This window comes from Thalassophryne amazonica, chromosome 1 (genome assembly GCF_902500255.1).
Source record: "Thalassophryne amazonica chromosome 1, fThaAma1.1, whole genome shotgun sequence".
In the NCBI taxonomy this organism is placed as follows: domain Eukaryota; kingdom Metazoa; phylum Chordata; class Actinopteri; order Batrachoidiformes; family Batrachoididae; genus Thalassophryne; species Thalassophryne amazonica.
Window position 1 is genome coordinate 57,754,514 of NC_047103.1, and position 23,058 is coordinate 57,777,571.

Consider the following 23,058-nt stretch of genomic DNA (forward strand, 5'->3'; position numbering starts at 1 on the left):
GCATCATATGTACCTAGTCATGGTGTCTGCTCTCGGGACATCATGACCAGGATCTTGTCCAAGACCTCCAGAGCTTGTGTGTTCTGAGGATGAAGAAGTAGTCACCTGGTTATAGAGCCTTTTATCAACCACCTTTACCATGGAACAGTTTTTGACAACTGTGATAAGACAAGTCTGATTTTGTGGACTCATTTAAATCTAGTTTGAAGATTTATCTCTTCTCTGTTTCTCATAATTGACACTGATTCAGTGGGTCTGATTTGCACTTTTACCCCATTTTAGTTGTTTGAATTGCATTTTATCAAATGTTGATGTTTCATCCATTTTTTTCCTTTATTGCTGTTAGTTGTAATCAAATCTCTTGTATTTTGTATTGCTTTTTATTGATGTTGTATATTGTTGTCAGTGTCAGAGTTCATGGTTTCCTAACTGAGTAGGGTTTGCACTACTGTGTTGTGATTTGGCACTATATAAATAAATTGAATGGAATGGAATTGAATTGAGTCTGACCTTTCAAGCTCATGTGGCCAGAAAATGGTGGCATGTCACTTCATATTAGGGTGATTCTTAGACTACGGGCACTTATAATGTCTTTGATCATATTGTATGAAAAACAGAAAAAAGGGGAAATTTCACACTTTTACAGTTATCTTTACAATTAAAATGTTTTAAGAAATTTGTTCTAGTAGTCTATGATGACTTTTTCACCTTTTTTCAGCATCATTATATGCAAATATTGCCGTTTTGTGCTTGTCCCACACTCAGACTTTTGATCTTCAATGATAAAAATGAATGGTAAAAAAAACATTTTTCTAATGTTTTAAAATATCTCTGAATAAAATATCAGTAAAATAATCAAAACATAATTGGGGTATTCAATGTCATACAACTGTTGTGATTTTTTTAAACAAAATGTAGTTGTCCCACACTATTGCCGTAATTTCCACCACAACACTGTAATGTCCCTTTAAACAGTTTGTATGAAAGATTGCTTGGGTAGTTTCTATGGAGATAAACAGTGACATTAGAGCACATGTATATGGCGCCAAATCACAACAAACAGTTGCCCCAAGGCGCTTTATATTGTAAGGCAATGGTGTGGTGGAAATTACATTTACAAGGCCAATAGTGCCCGTAGTTAAAGAATCACCCATTAGTTTTTCACAGTAATGATAGCTGTGTCTTTAACCATATCATCAAAATAGTCATTCGATAGCAAATACCCCCCTATGTATGAGAAGACAGGCCACAAGTTAGGCTCAGGTGTATCCCTGGATTCTGTACTGTGACATAGATGAGCATCTATGACTCCTCTTTGACGAGACACCAGTCGATTGGAGGTTACTTCTCCAGCCACAGTAAGTAACAATTTACAACTGTGTGGACTGGGACAATGCAGATGAACAGTATTGTCCAAAAAAAAAAAAAACAGATAATAAGCATAACCTGGAACATTAGCATTGGGCACAAGTTTTGAACATGGCCTGTGACCTTGACTTTAAACCAGCAGCGTTGTAGTTGCAAACTTCTCTGTCCGGTGCAGCACGTGTGCACATCTTAGTCGAATAGTTATTGATTAACTCGTTTTTGCTGAGACAGATGTTGTTTCTCCCAGGACAGCACTAGACCAATTGGCCGGTGGTTTTGCTCTCTTACCCGTTCTTCCTATAGCTATGCTTCATCAGCAGTCACTCGCCTGCAGACATATCTTTTAAGTCGTGACTAATCACCTGCCTCTTGCCTGATTTTAGACAGCTTCTGATGTGCCTTTTCCCCTCCATTGTGTTCTGCTTCTGTCAGGCTCTGATTCACACTATCTCTCCACATATCGTCATTTCTCTGTTATGTTTCAAAGCATTTTATTCTTTCACTGCCATCCTTTTCTCGAGCCCCTGCTATTTCTCAACACTGCTGTTTCTTTATTCTCTTTCTACTCCAGAATGCATCCACACCTCTGACCCTGTCCTTCTCTTACTGTCTCAGCAGTGAATTCCTGTTTTTGTGTGTCAGCCTGTTATTTTGTGCCACTTTCCAGTGGACAGGTTGTACCCTGCCTCCATTCTTTTTTCACACCACACTGTGTATCTTCCAGTTACAGCTCAGCAGCTGTACTCTTGGTGTTATCGGTGATGATTTACTAAACCACCGCACTCCTCTTTCCTTTCACATTCACACAGTTACTTGACGGGCAAACTTCAGCTGCACTTAGACAATAATTCCTTTCACATCACATTTGCTTCCTGAGAAGAGCTTAAATTTGCAAAAGAATTACGTGGTGTGAAAACATTTTGGGAAAATGGACATGGTTTTTAGCAATTGCATGCTGTTATCCGCCTTTATATTGTGCATGAAATGCAATATATCAAAATGATCACCACACAAAAAGAGCCTTTCTGTGTGAAAGAAAAGAAAGCTGAAACATCTTTTCTAGAAACAATGTTTGTGCTGACTTTAGAGATTTCAGTACTTTTTTTTCTTTCTTCTTTTTAATGCACTGCTGTACAACAAGACAAATGCAAACCGTAAAACTGAAATATCCTTTATTTTTCAAAATGTGATTATTCCATTTTTATTGTCACAGAGGTTAATGGGGTGGGCTGAACCCTATCCCAGCAGTCACTGGATGACAGGTGGGTACAACCTGGACATCCTGCCAGTCTATCACAGGGGCGACACATGCAGACTAAGGGCCCGGTCCCACTGGCGTTTAGGACGATTTGCGTATGGATTGCGCACAAAATTGGCTCATATTCGCTTAACATCCGCAATATGCGTGAAACATACTTGTATGAGTTGGCCAACACCCGCACACATCCACCACTATCTGCGGAGGCACGTTTTTCCATTGCCAGGATTTTTGAGCTGCACAAAATTTGGCTGCAGATGACATCCGCCTTACATACTCCATACATACTCAATTCATACACAATACATACTCACTCTATGCGCTGTATATCTGCCGTTAACCGCTGATATCCGCAACTGACGGGGATTTGCTGCTTGGCAGCAGACCGGGACGGTGTATAAAACGGATATATATCGTGCCCATCACGTCCACATCACAAACTAAAATATGTTGTAGCGACTGCATACAGATTGGCCATGAATAAAGTGTTTTTATTACATCTGCTTTGCAGCTGATTTGCGGACAATCTGTGAATGCATAACAAACACGTCACATAAACCCAAAGTATTATATGTGGCAGAAAGTGACATACCTGCCAGTCAGTGCTGGTCCGGCTGTGTAAATCCACAGAGACGTAGGTGCTGCAGTCGGGTCTCCTCCAGGACTTTTATTTAACACCAATAAAAGGAAGAGTTGCTGTTTAGCCACAACGCATGCTGAAGTCTGTTTTCTGTCACACTCTCAAAAAATCAAAACAAAACACCATCTCACACCCTGAGCACCTTCCTCCCTCCCGCTCCCCAAACTCATGAACAGTTAACCCTCGCATGGCAACAAGAACATTAACTCTGTGATCAACTTGTAAAGTCCAGCAAATGCTCCAGAGGCTGTATTGTTGGTGTGAATAGTGATGCCGACAGCCCGAGTGCGCTTATTTTATGACCGCAATGCAGATGCTGTGCACGCGCAACACCTGCGCAATGCATTCATAATACACCCGTAATACTGCCGTGATAATCTCAATGTGTCGGATTGGTTTCCTCACTACATGCGTTATATAACCGTGATTGTTCATCATATATTCGCTATATATTATTAATATATCCGTAATTCATACTGGGACATTTGTCATTTTTGGCCATTTTTGTTGCGGACGACAATGAATGCCCATGCTTTGTATACTCAATTCATGCACAATTAATCCTCTCCCCAGTGGGACAGGGCCCTAACTCATTCACAATTCAACTCACATCTGCGGTCAATGCTGAAATAAGTATTCTGTTCTTCAGTATGGGTTAGTAAATTATTTACAAGTTAGACAATCAATTACTATAATTTTGTTGTGTCCCGGGTATGGATGGGTATCGAAAACCAATTCCTGTTAAGAATCGATAAGAAATGATTTGATCCACCGATATAAATAGCCGTTTTGCTTAACTATTCCCTTATCGGTTATTCTTTAATTCACATTATGCCGGAGCTAGCTGGTGGTTGGAGATGGCTCCGACCACTTCCCATGACGAAAACACATTTGTTTTTGTCTTGCAAACGCTCCGCTGAGGAACCAAGATAAGCTGCACAATCAAACTGATAAACTTTATTGTTTTGCAAATATTTGCTCATTTTGAAATGGATGCCTGCAACATGTTTCAAACAAGCTGGGACAGTGGTATGTTTACCACTGTGTTACATCACCTTTCCTTCTAACAACACTCAATAAGTTTTTGGGAACTGAGGACACTAATTGTTGAAGCTTTATAGGTGGAATTGTTTCCCATGCTTGCTTGATCTATGACTTCAGTTGTTCAACAGTCCAGGGTATCTGTTGTCTTATTTTGCACTTCATAATGCCCCACACATTTTCAATGGGCAACAGGTCTGGATTGATGGCAGACCAGTCTAGTATCCGCACTCTTTTACTACAAAGCCACGCTGTTGTAACACGTGCAGAATGTGGCTTGGCATTGTCTTGCTGAAATAAGCAGTAACATCCCTGAAAAAGACGTTGCTTGGATGGCAACATGTGTTGCTCCAAAACCTGGATGTACCTTTCAGCATTGATGGTGCCATCACAGGTGTGTAAGTTGCCCATGCCATGGGCACTAGCACACCCCCATACCATCACAGATGCTGACTTTTGAACTTCGTGCTGGTACCAATCTGGATGGGCTTTTTCCTCTTTTGTCCGGAGGACATGACGTCCATAATTTCCAAAAAACAATTTGAAATGTGGACTCATCAGACTACAGCACACTTTTCCACTTTGCGTCTGTCAATTTCAAATGACCTCAGGCCCAGAGAAGGCGGCAGCGTTTCTGGATGTTGTTGATGTATGGCTTTCACTTTGCATGGCAGAGATTTAACTTCCACTTGTAGATGTAGCGACGAACTGTGTTAACTGACAATGGTTTTCTGTAGTGTTCCTGAGCCCACATGGCAAGATCCTTTACGCAATGATGTCGGTTTTTAATGCAGTGCCGCCTGAGGGAACGAAGGTCACGGGCATTCTATGTTGGTTTTCGGCTTTGCCGCTTATGTGTAGAAAGTTCTCCAGATTCTCTGAATCTTCTGATTATATTATGGACTGTAGATGATGGAATCCCTAAAGTCTTTGCAATTGAACACTGAGAAAAAATTGTTCTTAAAGTGGACTATTTTTCATGCAGTTGTTCACAAAGTGGTGATCCTCACCCCATCTTTGCTTGTGAACAGCTGAGCCTTTGAGGGCTGCTACTTTTATGCACAATCATGACACTCACCTGTTTTCAATTAACCTGTTCACCCGTGGAATGTTCTAAACAGGTGTTCTTTGAGCATTCATCAGCTTTCCCAGTCTTTTGTCCCAACTTTTTTGAAATGTATTGCAGGCATCCATTTCAAAATGAGTAAATATTTGCACAAAAACAAAAAAGTATGCATATCAATTTGATCACTAAATATCTTGTCTTTGTGGTGTATGCAATTGAATATAGGTTGAAGAGGATTTGCAAATCACTGCATTCTGTTTTTATTTACATTTCACACAACGTCCCAACTTCATTGGAATTGGGGTTGTAAATCCTTTCAAGTCCAGTGTCTTTCAAGTATTTAAAAAGCTAACACTTCCCCCTCCCACTTTCATTTAATTTTTATTTAACCAGGTTTGTCCCATTGAGATCAAGATCTCTTACAAGGGAGACCTGGACAACTATAAAGTTTCCAATTCACCTAACCTGCTGATTCTATGTCTAAAGTACTTCCAACAGAATCATCTTTCAGGCCTGTTCTTTTAAAATCTGAGGGAATCTCTTGCCTTTCTCTGGAATATTTATTACAATCAATAGGGACATCTCTAATCACCAAAATAATGTCAGAAATAAGGTCTTGCGGACTCCTGGATGAACCTGTCCCAGAGATCAAGGGTCCAGTGACCATTTACACATTTTCTTTGTTTTTGTTTATGTCCAGAGATCAAGGATCCAGTGACCAAAATGCTGTTGAAATAGAAAACCCGTAAAGCCTACTTTTACTACACAGAAAATTCACAGGAGGTATTGATAAGGGAATCAGTAAAGAATCGGATCAATAAGTGGTATCGATAATTACATCGATATCGATAAAATCAATGCCCATACATATCAATGCCCATCACTAGTACTACGTGAGACAGGATAGACCTGGGTCACATCTTTGGCACATGTTCCAGTACTTTTGCTTAGTCACAAATTGGGTGGTCTGATATTATTTAACACATCTAGAATAAATATCAGGAAATAAAACCTGACATTCTAATGGTATCATGATCTAATTTCATAATGGCATCACAGTCTAATAGATTGCAAACTGCCATGACACTGGGCTGTTTTGTGGACCTGCAGTGTGGTGTTAGGGTTAGGGTTAGACTGCCACATCATGAAAATCTACTACATTTTGTGATGGCATCATGATCTAATACCGTGAGACTGGGCTGAACAAAGAGTTGTACCATCCATCGTTTGAATTACAGAAGAGATTGGAGAGGTCGTACCCTCTACCCCAATTAAGAATTTGAACTCCCCCAAAAGTGGTAAAAATAAAAGTTTGTTGGAGGGGTCAAAATATGTGTATGTCCATTTTTACTTACAATAATAAATGTAACACATTTTCCATACTCATACTTAGGAGAATCTTGTAAAATGACACATTACTAGGTACAGGTACCGAAACCCAGTATTAAACAGGGCCAGGTTCTAAATTATTAAAGACAGGAGTATTGAAAAGCGCCACCCTTCAATGGTACTGCTTTCAGGACTGGATAAATTACAGAAAGCTGACATTCTAATGTGGCTCCTCATATTCATCTTTTGATCTCAAACACAGGTCTTGGACTTTTTTTTGTATTTCAGTTTTATAATAACAGTGTTAATTTAACTCTCTGCAAGTGTGATCTTGGACCTTGGAGGAGAATGAAGGTCCAAGACCTTAGGCTCATATAGCTTCCTACTTTATTACATCGTCATGAGCCTTTAATATGAACCATTGACCCACGGCAGTGACTAAATGTTTTTGGTACTAGCCCTGAATCCAAAGACTTAGTACACACTTAACACTGCTTAGTATATACTACGCAACCATTACTGTAGCACATACTAGAAGTAAGTGAGTGAGTACCAGGGACACAATATAGACATATAATGCCACCGTCATCATGGACATTTACAGACGATGAATATTCATTCACAAGTATCTTGCATATGTGCATATGTGTCATATGCTTTATGTATGTTTGCAGTCTTCTTTGAATTTTCCTGGGAAATTCTTCTTCATTGATTATGAGGCTCTGGCTGCATCGTGGGATAGTGTAGTGTTGCCTGTTTGTACACTATGAAAGTAGTAGATTATCCATGTGCTGTTTGACTAATACTAAATGTATACTGAGTATACATGCTGCAGACTGTAATATACTGCTTTTTGCCTACTATATAGGCATCTAGTACACATATTTGGACATAGCCTAGTTCTCTTCTGATGAACCTTTTGAATAAATATATCAAATGAACAGTTACTTAGAGACACTCAAATGAGTAGTTTCAATGTTGCATTGTATCCAGGCAACTGAAGGAATGCCAGCTACGACCTGAAATTTGCATAATGCAGCATGCTGGTGCCTCAGCGCTGAGGACCCCAGTGGCTGGAGAAGACTGAGGGGATGCCTACGTTTCACCTGGCTGTGGCAAATAGATATGTAACACTAACTCTGTCCATAAGCTGAATAAGAAACGAGCAAAGGTTCTTGTGATGCATGCTATAAGTTTTAAATGTTAATGTTATGATTGTACTTTCATCTACTCATCAGAAGGATACGGGCTTAAAACTCAGCTTGGGTATCTTTTCTCTGGTATTCCCCAAAACAACACATGAACAATTATATTGTTAAAGTCCTCTCTATGAAAGTTGAAAATACACTTTGTTATGTCTTAAAGTAACACTGCATGTGGCATAGCATTAATGATTTATGTCGTTCAAAGTGTAACTAATTTTGAACAAGCGAGAATAATCATTAAATACAGCTTTCAGTGCAGTGGGACAAAGCACAGCAGTCTCACGGCAGTTTGATGGCATCACGTAAAGCGATCTAATCTATTAGATCATGATACCCTCACAAAATGTAATAGATTTTTGTGATGGTACCACAATATAATTTAATTGATGGCATCACAAAATATGTGTATGTCCATATTTACTTGCAATAATAAATATTAAAGTATTATTAACTGACCGCAAGGTCTGTACGGGGAATTTTCATATACCTATAAATGATATGCCAATATGATTGGATAAAACACTAAAGAATAAATAGCAATACACCCTTTTCGCGGACGGGTAATATTTTTCATACCACCCGAGTAATCAGCCAATCCGGACAGTGGAGCGGTGCCACGACTAAGAGGCGCGGTCAGAGGAACTGTGAAATACTGGTGAGTCACTATTAATAATTTCTTATGTGTCCAACCTCGTAGGTTGATCGTTAAAATTAAATTTGTTAGTTCTAAAAGCCATCATAATTATTTATAGGAAAACGTTCTGTTTTTTTTCTACTAAGGTTTGAACTTTGAGTGTTTACACAGGAGAGAAAAGTAAGAAACTGTTAATGCCTGTTTGAGAAAAGTGTATAAAGTGTGTAGTGAGAGGTTTTACAGCCTTAAAACATCTATAATAACGCTGACTTCACAGATTTCACCTATCGCGGGTTATTTTTAGAACGTAAATCCCTTTCGCGGCCTCGCAGTTTTGCAGAGTTTTTTAGTACAATTCATACACCCTTCAGCCTTCGGCCTAAGGGTGTATGGTTTTCTCCAGGGTGTATAAAGCCATATTCATTGGTGAACAACTTGATAACTGATAATATCAGACCAACGTGTTGTCAGTATGGACCGAGCATTAGCGAGGCCTGTGCAAAAAACACGGAGGTGTAATATCCCCGTACAGGCCGAAAAGCGAGGTTAATAATTTGTTTATTATATGGCTATTTTATATATATAAACACGCAAACTTACAGTTGTTGTTTTTGTCCATTCAGCTGCTCCCGTTGTGTTCGGGGTCGCCACAGTGGATACAGCCCAATCCGCATTTGTATTTGGCACAAGTTTTACACCGGATGCCCTTCCTGACGCAACTCCAGTGTAACCTGGAGAAACACACACAGCCGCTGGTGTTCCAAAGAGGTCTCCCATCCAAGTACTAACCAGGTACTGCACTGCTTAGATTCTGAGATCTGACGGGATCAGGCTGACGCAGAGCAGATCGGCTGCAAACACGCAAAGTTACAGTATCACCCGAATATGAAAGCTGTTGACGGCTCATAGTCAGACCTGTTTGCTTCATCTCCATGAAGAACATGCCAACAGATGGTCCAGTCATTAGCTGGTAAGCTTTCAATTTGTGTATTTTTTCAGATGCTGTTTAGATATTTATGGAGTATGTCTATGTCCGACTTGTTTTTTTTAATCGTGTTTTTTTGCTTCCTGGTTTGTAATGAAAATACGCGTCGCGGACCAATTATCATGGTAACTGGTACGGATATGGGAAAATATCTGACTGGTAATCGGCCAATCAGAGCGCGAGTAGTATTGCAGCTATATATACACCACATTTTCCATATTCATATTTAGAAGAATCTTGTGAAATGACACCTTACGAGGGATAGGTACCGAAACTCAGTATTAAACAGGTACAGGTGCTAAATTATTAAAGATGGGAGTATTGAAAAACTCTGCTCCTTAATGGTACTGCTTTAGGACTGGAGAAATTACAGATAGAAATTTCAAGCTCTCTCATTTGGAGCCTTGTGTGCAGAGCTGAAGGCATGTGTTCTTATCTGGCTCGGCTCTCTTTCTGTCTCATGGTGTGTGTGTGTGTGTGTGTGTGTGTGTGTGTGTGTGTGTGTGTGTGTGTGTGTGTGTGTGTGTGTGTGTGTGTGTGTGTGTGTGTGTGTGTGTGTGTGTGTGTGTGCGTGTGTGTGTGTGTGCGTGTGTGTGTGTGTGCATGCGTGCGTGTCTGGGCGACTTCACAATGAACAGAATAGTGGTTGCACTTAACTCTTTCTTAAATGGTATATAGAAAATAAAGCATTGCTAATTGTATTCTTAATTCACTTTTTGTTGTTGTTCTACAGAAACCACCAATAAGAATACAATTGAACTACTGGACCGATCAGCAGTACTGCTAAGAGTAGTAGTACTGTTAGTGCCCGCAGTGGTTCCTGATGTACCCTATTTATCAGAGATGGGGCGAAGTCAGTGTCAAGTCATTCTCAAGTCATGAATCGGCAAGTCACAAGTCACAAGTCTCAAGTTAAGTCTCAAGTCAGCTTGCAAACAATTGGTGGTCATTATGACTTGAGACTTGACTTGGGACTTGACTTGAGACTTGTAACTTGTTGATTCATGACTTGACAGTGACTTGCTGGTGACTTTGTCCAACCTCTGGAGCTGACCACTATGTACTTGCAACTCAGCTGAAGAACTCATATTGTGCCATGAACAGCATGAACACTCCAAGCAATGCACATGTGTGGGCGGGCTCTCATGCTCTCATGACATGCTGATAATTACGTACAGACAAGATCACATGGGGACCGGCCAGCAACATCTGAGTGCACACGGCACAGTGTGATTTGTGTCATAAGCCGTCTGGCCAGGCTAATAAATTGTAGTCCACGTGACAGACAGAAAGAGTGGAAAATAAAAAACATATATACGATAAGGGGAAAGGCGTGAACTCATTCATGTATAATCGCTTTGCTCATAGTGCTGTGGACACACCAAGCATTTCAGCTGATCGGCGGCCAGCGACTCACTGTCAGCTGGAACTAACAGTGAGTCAGTGCACATGATGTATTAAATTAAAAACACAGAGAACAGAGGCAGGAAAAATTAATAAATACAACAACTACATACATAATTACCTAACAAATACATAAAATAAATAATCACAGAACAAAGAGACAGAGAGTGAGGCTTTTTCTGTGAGCTGTGTTGGTCCGCAGAGATGGGCGTGTCCATGCCAGCAGCAGCTGTTGAGAACTGTGTCCTTGCAAGTCACAGCTGGAGAACACATGTCGTGCCATGCAGGATATGACCTCACAACACTCCACTGTGAGGAGCGTGCATCAGCATGCTGTCCTCACGTGGAAATACATAAAACGACATATCGCCTTTGCAATGCGGGCAGCAGCGACCACGCCAGTTTGCACATCATCAGGCAGGCTGCCCCATGTAAAAAGATCCGTCTGATCATGTGAACACTCAGCTGGCAATCCGAATGTCATGTCCACCACATGAGTTATGGTCTACATGATGCGGTGTCCTTCGGCGCACCACTCACTGGACAGCAGGACACATGAGCCAGCTGATGTGGTCATGCTATGAGTGTACAGCATCATTCATGTCAGTCCATTACCTTGTTTACATCCATGACCATGGGTCATGTACAGAGGAACAGGAGATTAATACTTGTATTGTCCGCTCTTTATGACAGGAATTAAATATTAGAAACTGTGGTGTGTTTTGTTTTGTTTTCTGACGGTGAGAACAGTTTCATGACCAGTAACATAACTGTGTTACATTTAAACAGTACATTCATTGTTCCTATAATGTTCTGACTCTGTGCTCTTGCATTATTTTGGGCTTACATATTTTCATTGATTTATGGACATATGTCCAGCATCTAATTGCTCCATTGCTGTGGGAGTGCGATGTGGTGTCACACTTTCCGCAGGCTCTCACTGTGTTCATGGCACAGTGAGAGCCATCGACACAGTCAGACATGGCAGCGACATCGTCGCTGCCTTGTCCGACTGTGGGTCACTCCCGACAGCGGGTGGAATTTTTTCCGGCTCCCCAATTCTTTTTTTGTTTGTTTTTGGGTTTTTTTGTTTGTTTGTTTGTTTATTTGTTTGTTTTTTGCTGTTTTGCGGCCGGTTTCTGCTTCTTTCACCCAACTTTGTGTTAAGTGTGAAGGGGCCGTAATGAATGTGCAATTTGGTGTGTGTCCACCCGAATGTACAAAATTATGATGGGGAACATGGAAATAGGTGAGCTTTGCATGCATAACATGATTTATCAAGGTCAGATTTAACATCTGTGGCAGCAAGCGGGTTTACTGGTTAGCATTGTTGCCTCAAAGCAAGAAGGTCATGGGATTGCTACCTGCCTGGTCCTTTCTGTCTCCCCGTGCTCATGTGGGTTCCGTTAGAGGGCTCCGGATTCCTTCCACTTCCAAAGATGTGCAAGTTAGGTGACTTGGAAAATATAAATTGCCTCTAGGTGTTGGTGTGAATGAGTTTGTCTGTATGTGGCCCTGCAATAGACTGGTCACCTTAGTATTACTTATGTTTTTCTTGTTAAATGCTAAGAAATTGTACTGTATTTGTTGTCTTTCTGATGCCTGATTGTTTTTTTTCTCTCTGTTTGAGGTGCAGCTTCATCCAGAGATGGGTGTGGTGTCTGTTTCTGTATCCCTCCTGTCCTGTGCACCGGCAACATTTCCTGTATATTCGTGTTGTGAATTGTTTTGTACATTGTTTTGGTAGTATGGCCCAAGCAGAGGGCCGCCCCTCTGAGTCTGATCTGCTTGAGGTTTCTTCCTCAAATCATCAGAGGGAGTTTATCTTACCTGTCACGTGTGTGCTTGCTCTGGGAGGTGGTAAGGTAATGACTCGTTACTTGTGTGAAGTGCCTTGAGGCAACTTGGTTGTGATTTGGCGCTATATAAATGAAAATAAATTGAAATTTAAACTGATGTTCTGTCCAAGGCATTCCTCCCTTTTCGCCCATTGACTGCTGGGATAGGCTTCAGCCACACGTGACCCTTGATTGGAGTAAGCGAGTATAGAAAATGAATGAATGATAGCTTTTGCATTTTGTGAATTTGAAACCATGGCGTTAACTTGATCGTGCGAGACAGAGGGCTGTTCTGGCAGCACAGAGATGCTGCCTTCAGTAAAATAATAAAAAAATCATAATAATTTATTGTAAATGTGTGTGCACTGCATGTGTTCTGCCAGACTCACTGTGCAAAATACAGCCGATTTATTCACCAGTTTGTTGAAATGCCATGGATGGGAGAATACTTAAATAACTGAATTAAGAGATTGTTTGTACTGCCACTGCATGAACCGTGTGTAACAAACTATGAGGGCCACATCTGGCAGTGGTAGATTAAATTTTTATTTTGTGTTTACGGTGATTAACGTGCAAAATGCTAATTTACATACTGCTGTGTACATCACGTCATCATTATATCAATTGTACATTTACTCTTAAATCACCCACAAAACTGTCTCCACCCCACAGCCCAAAAGTTTGGATTGTCCACACAATTAAGCAGCCAGTAGCTGGGATCTTAGTGAATCTGGCCCTGTGTGAGCTGAATTACAAGATTTTGCAATGTAGACATTGTAGACAAAAAGTAAGCCATTTTCCAAAGCATCACCAACCATAGTTGATGTTTACAAATATGCATGAATGCTCTTAATAAATTTTAATAGAAACTTTATTTTTGTAGCAGATTTTAGAAGAAAATTATGCAATTTTAAGTGCTTTAACATGAACATTTACATGTCATGATTAAAAGCATTACAAATAAAACAAACAGTACAAAATTATAAAAGCCATTATAAGACAAAATCAAATGTAACATGTATGTACATAACTTTGAATATAGCATACTCAGTATGATAAATACAATTTAATGCACTTGTGTGTATATGTGAAGGGTTCAGATTCAAAACACATTATGCACTTTGCTGTTTAGGTAAGAATTTAAACATATCTTTTCTATTTTATTTATGGAAATATCTGCATTTTCTAAGGTGTTTCCTTTAAATCCCCATTTTGTACTGCAGTTTTCTAAATAAAATAAAAAAAGAGTTTCTGAGTTTGGCATCTGAACACTTCATGCATCTTGCTTGGTTAAATACACTGTCATTGACCAGCCAATCAGTCAGCCATTGCAGACTGTAGTCTGCAGTCAGGGCTTACCAGTAAGTCTGTTACAAATAAAACTGAAACACCAGTGTGACAGTGTCATCATCATCCAACCTGTTCATTCACACAAGCCTGGAGCCTCTGCCAGCACACACTGGCCTAGAAGGAAATGTTTGTGGGGCGGGCATAGTGCAACCGCTCAAGCAGTAAAATTTTTTGAGCTTCATTTTATTCACCAGAAACCTCTTGTTTTCTAACAAGTGAACTGTGACCTGTTGAGTAATTTGGTTGTGAGAACCACATTTGAAACAGATTAAGCAGCCTTAATCTCCTCATCTGGCTCTGTTTGCTATGTCAAGCACAAGTGAGCTTTATTTCATTTATTCAGTGGCACTCGTCAAAAGTAGATCGAACTATATTTAACATGGAACCTGGGAAATAATACGCGTGAATAAAAGATAATGAATGATCAGAGCAGGTGTCAGAAGTGTTCAGGTTTAAAACCTTTGGGCTGAGGGAAAATTGGACTTATCTTGCAGTGTTTATTTATTCATGCTGGAATCTGGCAGACATGTAGCAAAATCTATGTTGCAGTGCAGCTTTTCTGCCGCTTAGAACCATACAGCTTTTGCTGAGAGCTACTGCTTGGCCAGCTTCCTGTTGCCTTCTTATTGTGCTGGTGGATTCCCTCTGCCAAGTGGGCCTTATCCTTCCTTAAAGCTGTAAAGTAGAATTTGTGGTAGAGAGATGGAGGAAATACCATCACTGCTGACAAATGGGGGTGGGAATTTGCACATAGATGTTGTCTCTAATAATTTGTTTGGAGATTACACATTGTGAAAGAGATACAATGTCCAGCACAGACAGCACAATGGCATTTTGATATTTCTTAGCTATGTATTTCTGTGTATCTGTGGGACATTCATGCAAATGGTACTTTGGTGGAAATTAGGTCAATGACGCTACTCACAACATTACTGTACAACATATTGTATGTATTTCTCCTGATTTATTATGTGCATGGTGTGTGGTCATAGTCTTTCGTGGAGGTATGTGTATCATAATATGATTCGCCACATTGAAAGTTCATATACAGGTGCATTTCCAAAAAAATTTAATATAGTACAGTAGCTCAATATTTTTTAATCAGATATTTCAAGCATTTTTTTAATTTTAATTTTGATAATTAGAGCCTACATTTACTATATTATATATTATATATATATATATATATATATATATATATATATATATATATATATATATACGAGGGCTGTCAATAAAGTATAGGTCCTTTTTATTTTTTCAAAAACTATATGGATTTCATTCATATGTTTTTACGTCAGACATGCTTGAACCCTCGTGCGCATGCGTGAGTTTTTCCACGCCTGTCGGTGACGTCATTCGCCTGTGAGCACTCCTTGTGGGAGGAGTCGTCCAGCCCCTCGTCGGAATTCCTTTGTCTGAGAAGTTGCTGAGAGACTGGCGCTTTGTTTGATCAAAATTTTTTCTAAACCTGTGAGACACATCGAAGTGGACACGGTTCGAAAAATTAAGATGGTTTTCAGTGAAAATTTTAACGGCTGATGAGAGATTTTGAGGTGATACTGTCGCTTTAAGGACTTCCCACAGTGCGAGACGTCGCGCAGTGCTCTCAGGCGCCGTCGTCAGCCTGTTTCAAGCTGAAAACCTCCACATTTCAGGCTCTATTGATCCAGGACGTCGTGAGAGAACAGAGAAGTTTCAGAAGAAGTCGGTTTCAGCATTTTATCCGGATATTCCACTGTTAAAGGAGATTTTTTTAATGAAAGACGTGCGGACGGGTCTGCGCGTCGGGACGCAGCCGGCACGGTGCAGCGGCACAGGAAAAACACCTCCGTGTTGATAACCATTTGTAAAATCCAGGCGGCTTTTGATGGCTTTCAGTGGAGTGAGTATATGAGAAATTGTTTAACAGCTGGACATGTTCCAACTTCTCCTTAAGGCTTCCAACAGAGGTGTTTTTCCTGTGGCGGAGCGTCGCGGCAGCTGCGAGCCGACGCTGCAATCCGTCCGCACGTCTTTCATTAAAAAAATCTCCTTTAACAGTGGAATATCCAGATAAAATGACCTCCACATCAGGGATGTTACTAGGACTGCTTATTTCCATCTGAGAAATATAGCGAGGATCCGCCCCATCCTGTCCATGGCTGATGTTGAGACCCTGATTCATGCTTTTGTTTCTTATAGACTAGATTATTGTAATGTTCTATTTTCAGGGTTACCACAGTCCAGCATTAGGGGTCTTCAGCTGGTTCAGAACGCTGCCGCCAGACTTCTGACACATAGCAGAAGGTCTGAACATATCACACCCATTTTGGCATCTTTGCACTGGCTCCCTGTCTCTGTGAGAGCAGATTTTAAGGTTTTGTTATTGACTTATAAGGTTGTTCATGGAGTGGCGCCATCTTATCTGGCTGATCTGGTGGAACTCTACGTGCCGGCCCGGGCTTTGCGGTCGCAGGATGCAGGATTTCTCTGTGTTCCCAGGGTGAAGAAGAAGTCAGCAGGTCAAAGAGCCTTTTCATATTGTGCTCCCACCCCGTGGAACAGTCTTCCTGCGACCGTGAGGCAGTCTGAGTCTGTGGACATTTTTAAGTCAAGACTCAAACCTATTTTTATTCTCTTTCTTATGGATAGTTTTTATTTTTATTTGTTTTATTCTTTTACTTCTGTTTTTATTTATGTATTTGAATTTCTTTATTCATTTTTAATTATTTATTCAATTTTATGTTGACTTGTTTTATGTAAGGCACCTTGAGACAGCTTTTGCTGTGATTTGGTGCATAATAAGCTAATTAAATTAATTAAATACAAAGAGTTGTGCTTGAGCTCAAGAGTCAGTGACATTTTGGTTGAGAACAAGACCTGCCTTAGAATATGCCCTTTTATCATTGTCTTAATCATTCTTGCTCTGTGATGTCATAAAGTTATTATGGGTAAAAAGGAACGTTGTCTTTTTGGATTGTTCAGTGGTGGTCGTGGTGGCAGGGGTGCCGAAAAGGGGAGAATAAGGAGAAGGATTCTAGGGGCCCATGATTGACAGGGCCCAGAGAGACCCCTAATACAATTATAATACTGACAAAATAATATGGGGGGGGGGGGGGGGGGGGTCCAGGAAAATTTATTTTCATGAGGCCCAAAATCCTTGGTGGCGCCCCTGCATGGTGGTAATATTTTTTGACTATTACTGTTGCAGCAGAGTTATATGGTATATGGATATCGTTCTTATTGAGCCCTTCTTAGGTAACGTGGTGATGAAGTCTTCCATTGGACTGTTAAACTGAAGACGTTTCACTGCTCATCTTCTTCAGTTGTGCTGGACTCTGTGGAGTCATTTTAACCTTTCACACCCATCACAAACAGACCCAGTCATTAGGTTGGCATTAATAAAGTATGAAGAGAAATTAAATTACATTAAATGTGTGAATGTAACACCCCATTTACAGAGTCCACGGCCAAGTTGCAATCGACAAACAGCCTCTCGCTGACTCCCACTGGGCTGCAGGCTGGTCACAGTGGGGTCTCCATGGTTGGAAAAAAGATCCTTTTGCCAATGCTCACCATTGGTCTTCAACGTGTACGAGTGCAATGAACTGTTTAAAATACTCGCACAACTTGTGCGACCAGTTAACAGATACATGGGTCTCATAATCTGTCTTCATAAACTCTCACAGGTCTCAACTCTCAGCTTGAGCCTATGGATCATAATAGACTCTCGAATGACTCTGCTTGGAGTTGCATCAATGATCATGGATATTAACGTATTTTTCACTCGCACAATTCAGTCACAATGTAAGCTTGGTGTAAACGCAAATAGATCACAACAGACCCCAGCCAAGACTTATGAGAGTTGACAAAATGTCATGATCTTGTAGGACTTATATAGGTCTCAGTCCGGTATAACGGGGCATAAATGAAAATAATGCATATAGTCACCTCTTCAGTAGGCACCTAAGATCAGGTTTCTTCTGAATGTGTTGTTGCTCATTCTTTGTAAAACTGGAGGAAAGTGTTGTGTGGGCCACTGAAGAGGAGGTACTGCTGGCCCACCACCACCAGAGGGCGCCCTGCCTGGAGTGCGGGCTCCAGGCACCAGAGAGGCGCTGCCGCCTTATGGGAGCAGCCGGGGTGACAGCTGTCACCCATCACCGGACACAGCTGTTCCACTCAGCACAGAGGTATATCAGGAGGACGGCGTCTCCACCTCAGTGCCGAGATATCGCCTAAGACTGAGGTAATATTCTCTGCATTCATATTCTGAACAACCAGCTAAAGCTTGTAAACCTTTTCAGGACTGTTGACTACTGGTAGCTACATTGCTTGGATAAGTACTCACCTTCCTGCTATACATTGACAGAGGTGGAGGCGGCTTCTCCCCTCTCCGTTACTGGGTGCCTGTCGCATCCACACCTGTGTGTTGTTGCTCTCTCCCGCCAGCAGTACCGGATCCGACGAGCGGAGGCAGTGGCCACCTGGGAATTCGGGACTTGGCGGGTTCCAGGTATTTCCAGGGTTCGGTGGCAGAGGAGATCTGGGTGGTTCCTGTTCGACTGAGACAGACGTCTCCTACCTTCGAGCCTGCCCACACGACACCAGCGATTCGACCCCAAATTGGTGATTGTTGTATTCATTGTGCTCATTCCACAATAGTAAACATTGTTATTCCCTTCCTCCATTGTCCGTTCATTGCGCCCCCCTGTTGTGGGTCCGTGTTCCTACACTTTCACAACAAAAAGTTAACCTCAGAAACAGAATCTTGCATCTCGCTTTGATACCTTCTAAGCAGGTGACCTAATTATTCAAATTACAGCAATACCCCTTCCAAGTGGTTTTACCTCTGTTCACATTATCTTAATTTATGGGATTTTCATGGCTCATGTAATTGCCCTGTGACCTTGATGACTCAGAATGTTAGTGATCTCTGAAATATATGCTACATTTCCCCACTTAACCTCCAGCCCTAAAAAACGTTTCTGTCTCAAAATGGCAAGTCCACTGTATCTAGCTCCAACAGTATCTGAATGACTTAGATTCTGCATCAGCACACACAGAGACTCTGCACACTAAAATTCTCTGAGACGGTAGATACACATAGTTATTTTTGAAAAGGTGGGGATGGATTATTATCTGCCCGGCAATGCTTACCATCCAGACGTAAAGTGATTCAGTAGTGTGGCAGATGTCGCAAATGTGTGGTACCATCATGGTACCAAACCTGACCTGATCAAGAGCTTGTCTTTATTTGTTGAAAGATATCTTGCCATCACAAAACCAGCTGTTCATAGTTGTGTCAACTGCAGTTGTCATGTGACCACATGTCCTATCTCTTCTGTGGTTTCTATTTTGGCTTCTGTTGATATGGCCATTGCAGGTGGCCATCTCACTTCAAGTCAGATCTGCTTGGGGTTTTCTTCCTGTACAATAACAAAAAACACCTTACTTGTGTATAGCCCTTTGGATGACAAGTTCCGGTTCTTTCCTAGCATAATATGACATGTGAGTGAAGTATGAATATCTGAGTAGACATTGAAAAAAGAACAAAAAAAAAAAAAAAATAACACTTTACAACTCAATGCATCACACTGACATTGTTACCTGTCAAGTTGGTGTCTGACCTAGATGTCACATTACTAACAGTGCAATACTAAACATTCCTCCTGAGCAAAGTGATGTGAGTGACTAATAAAAAAAAGTCCAATCTGCCTGCTGTCTTTGTTGTCATTATTCTCAAGAACAGTAACCTTTCAAAATCACAATGACAGACACAAGATGCAGAATCCAATCCTGGAAATGTTAGTTGAAAACAAAAAACAGATCTGGAACATGTGGCAGCTGAATGACAAACCGTATTCAGATAATGCTTCCATTGGCCTCATTTGTTGGGTGATAACACTGACAATACCTCATGCAATAATGCAATGTCTCTGCATGTTTGACATTTCTAACACGAGAGTGATTGGCAAAGGTAACAAGATGAAAGAGCAAAGAATAAGGTGGGAATGAGAATATATTTCCCAATCCTTCTCTATTCTGCAACATGGAATACAAAAAAACAAGTGAGGAGACATTGACAGGACAGAAGACAGGGAGGTCGGCACATTGGCAGCTGCATTTTCTTTCTGACTCACACGCACATATACAGGGCATCCCAAAATAGTGCCACAAAATCATTTGACTAATTCTGCGACAGCTAATCTGAATCCTGTTTTGTTTTTTTTTGTTGTTGTTGTTGTTTTTTCAGACATCAGGAGATATGTGAGGAATTTCTTCTGATGTAGATTGAGACTGATGCAGTGCAGATGCTGCTTACATTCAAGCAAAAAAGGAAAACTGGTGGAATTCTACTTTGAGACCAAATTGATTGTGCAAACCCCAACAACATCAGTGTTATTTTGCAGTTCAAAAAGCTCCAGACAGAAAGACAATATGGAGCAGTGGCGGTCCTAGAGTGATTTACTCCCGGGCGAAACCCCCTGCGTGCCCCCCCCACGCACACTAACGTGGCCACCCCCTCCGCCCCACCACCCATGAAAACACTAACTTTGTCCAGAACACCCACAATCCCACAAATGAACTCACAACAGCTATTTTCAAGAACAAATTTCCGGTTTTAATGTCTACTGTAATAACAAACACAAAGATAAACAATAATTACTTCAATAAAGTTTTTGAACATAAAAAAACAAAAGACTCAGTGACTTCACATTACAACTATGTACAGTACAGGTATTTAAGAAAGCACAACTGCACTACAGCACCACCCGATGGTCAAAATATTGCACGTCATTCAGTTTTACCAACAGAGTGCACTTTGCATTATCATAAAGTACCATTCACCATAATGAACAAGACTTAAACCTCCATTAAAGTCGCACCACATAAATAACAAAAGAAGTTAAACAATCTGTATATTACAGAATACCATGAAGTGACAAAAAATGTACAAAAAACCTATACATTAAAGTGGCAAAAATGGTAAAGCGCAATCATGTATCATAAATAAATGAACTAACGACAGAGGTAAATTCTATACCCATTACTGTACACATAAGAAGAAATAACAACACTATTGTGTATCATAAGTAACAGGAAGCAACAAGTGAAGAAGTTAACACTCTTTAAAGCAAAAATGGCCAAACCACAATAATTTGTCATAAATAACAAGAAGTGCAAAGAAGTAAGAGGAAACAGTCTATATACCAAAGTTTGCAGGAAGGCATCATAATTGTCACTATCCGTGATGTGAAATTCCATCAAGTAGGAGCATTTTCTGGGCAACCTTGAGCAGCCTGCAGACTCAAGAAAGACATCCTCTTTGTGGATTTTGAGAGAAAATGTGGCAAACCCAGTAGAGTGATGCAAAAACTATTCTGCACTCAGATACGCATTTACCCCTGAGACAGAACCAGATTCAGTCTGTGTGCAGAGCAATGCCACAACATTGCACTGGGGTGCTATTGCTTTAACTTTGGCCTGCAAACCATTGAGAGCTGAAGCCATGACAGCAGCCATGGCTTCTTCGTAAGGAAGACTATCAAATGGCTTCACCAAAATCCGGTCCACAACATTCAAATTGTCTGCCATTATGTGCAGCTTTGCTACCTAGCTAGCTCGCTAGCTGGGACTCTGACGTGAGGCTAGTGTGAAGTTTGTCCGCCTGTGGGTGCTTTGTGCTGGTGGAGAGGCTCAGCAGCACCCGCTGCTCGGTAGGGACCGAAACTGCGATAGAAATCAGGAAAGAGTGATAGAAGTCAGTCTCCAAACACAAGCAGCTACAAAAAAACACACCAGAAATAGAAGCTCGATTTGTCACTAGTCGTTCTTAAACAAAGAAATGCAGCTAAGAGGATTAGAAAAGTCTCGGTTCAACTCAGAACAGAATGAAAATTAAAAATGCTCCCACGGATGTTTACACCAAAAGATCGCTGAGTCGCTCATTTCGCTGTAAATCAAAAGGGAATCAGCCTCAGGACCGATCATCAATCATCATGCAGAAGCTGAGCATCTGGGCCGGCCGAGGCCAGCCCACCGCCCCATAGACCCCAGAGAGCTGAGCGTCTGATGGGCGGGACAAAGCCCAGCATTTATCCAATGACTCGTCTCGTTTCGCTGCAGTCTTTGCTTCGCTATTAAACACTAAGCTGCGGGAATACGTAAATCAATACATACCTTTTCCTTTGCTTGTTTCTCCTTTTCTTCTTTTTCTTTCGAAATTGGGCACCTGATGGCTTTGATCGTTTCCTATCCATGATTATGTCTTACTCCGTTTCGACTACCTCCTCATCCAAACTTGAATGATTCCCCCCTCCCCCTGCACAAACTCTGCACTGTGCAGCGCTGCTCACCTAACGCGAGAGGTGAGATGGGGGGGGCGCTCTGCCGTAACGTAACCACGAACTCCCCCGTCAGGACAATCCCCCCCCACCCCGGTTTTTTATTATTTATTTTTTTGGACAGGTTTTTTTTTTTTCCACACGCTCGCCCCCCCCCCCCCCCCCCCCCCCCCCCCCCCCCCCCCGCGATGCCTGCCCCCGGCGCGTACTGCCCGCCCACCCGGTCTGCCCACCTCCAGGAATTCCGCCCCTGATATGGAGGACTTGTTAAAGAAGTTCAAACTGATAGAACCTGTTCACAGTGTTAACAAAGGGAGAGCAAGGAGACCACGAGGACCGGTGCGCATATTGAGTACAATTTGGTGAATGCCAAAACTCTTACAAACTGAGATGAAATTAGAAATGATCACCAGAAATAAAATTCCTTGAGATATGCTTCAAGATGACATGTGACAGATATCAGTATCCAAAAGTGTATAGATTATCTATAGCTTTAATTTTCTTTCACTTTTTTGGGACACCCTGTATATATATTAATATATTATATATATTATATATATATATAATATATATGCAGGGTGTCCCTGTATATATATATATATTATAATAT

At 41.1% G+C, this 23,058-nt stretch overlaps 1 protein-coding gene and 1 long non-coding RNA gene across 2 annotated transcripts in view; one reads left to right on the forward strand and one right to left on the reverse strand.

The window, feature by feature from the left end:
• LOC117501462 (neuropilin and tolloid-like protein 1) overlaps positions 1 to 23,058 on the forward strand; it is a 318,979-nt gene that overhangs the window by 144,006 nt on the left and 151,915 nt on the right. The window lies entirely within an intron of this gene.
• LOC117510643 lies at positions 21 to 22,238 on the reverse strand. Its single transcript, XR_004560776.1, has 3 exons — positions 21,929 to 22,238; positions 10,547 to 10,556; positions 21 to 31 (listed from the first exon to the last, which is right to left on the reverse strand). It is a non-coding gene; the product is annotated as an uncharacterized LOC117510643 (long non-coding RNA).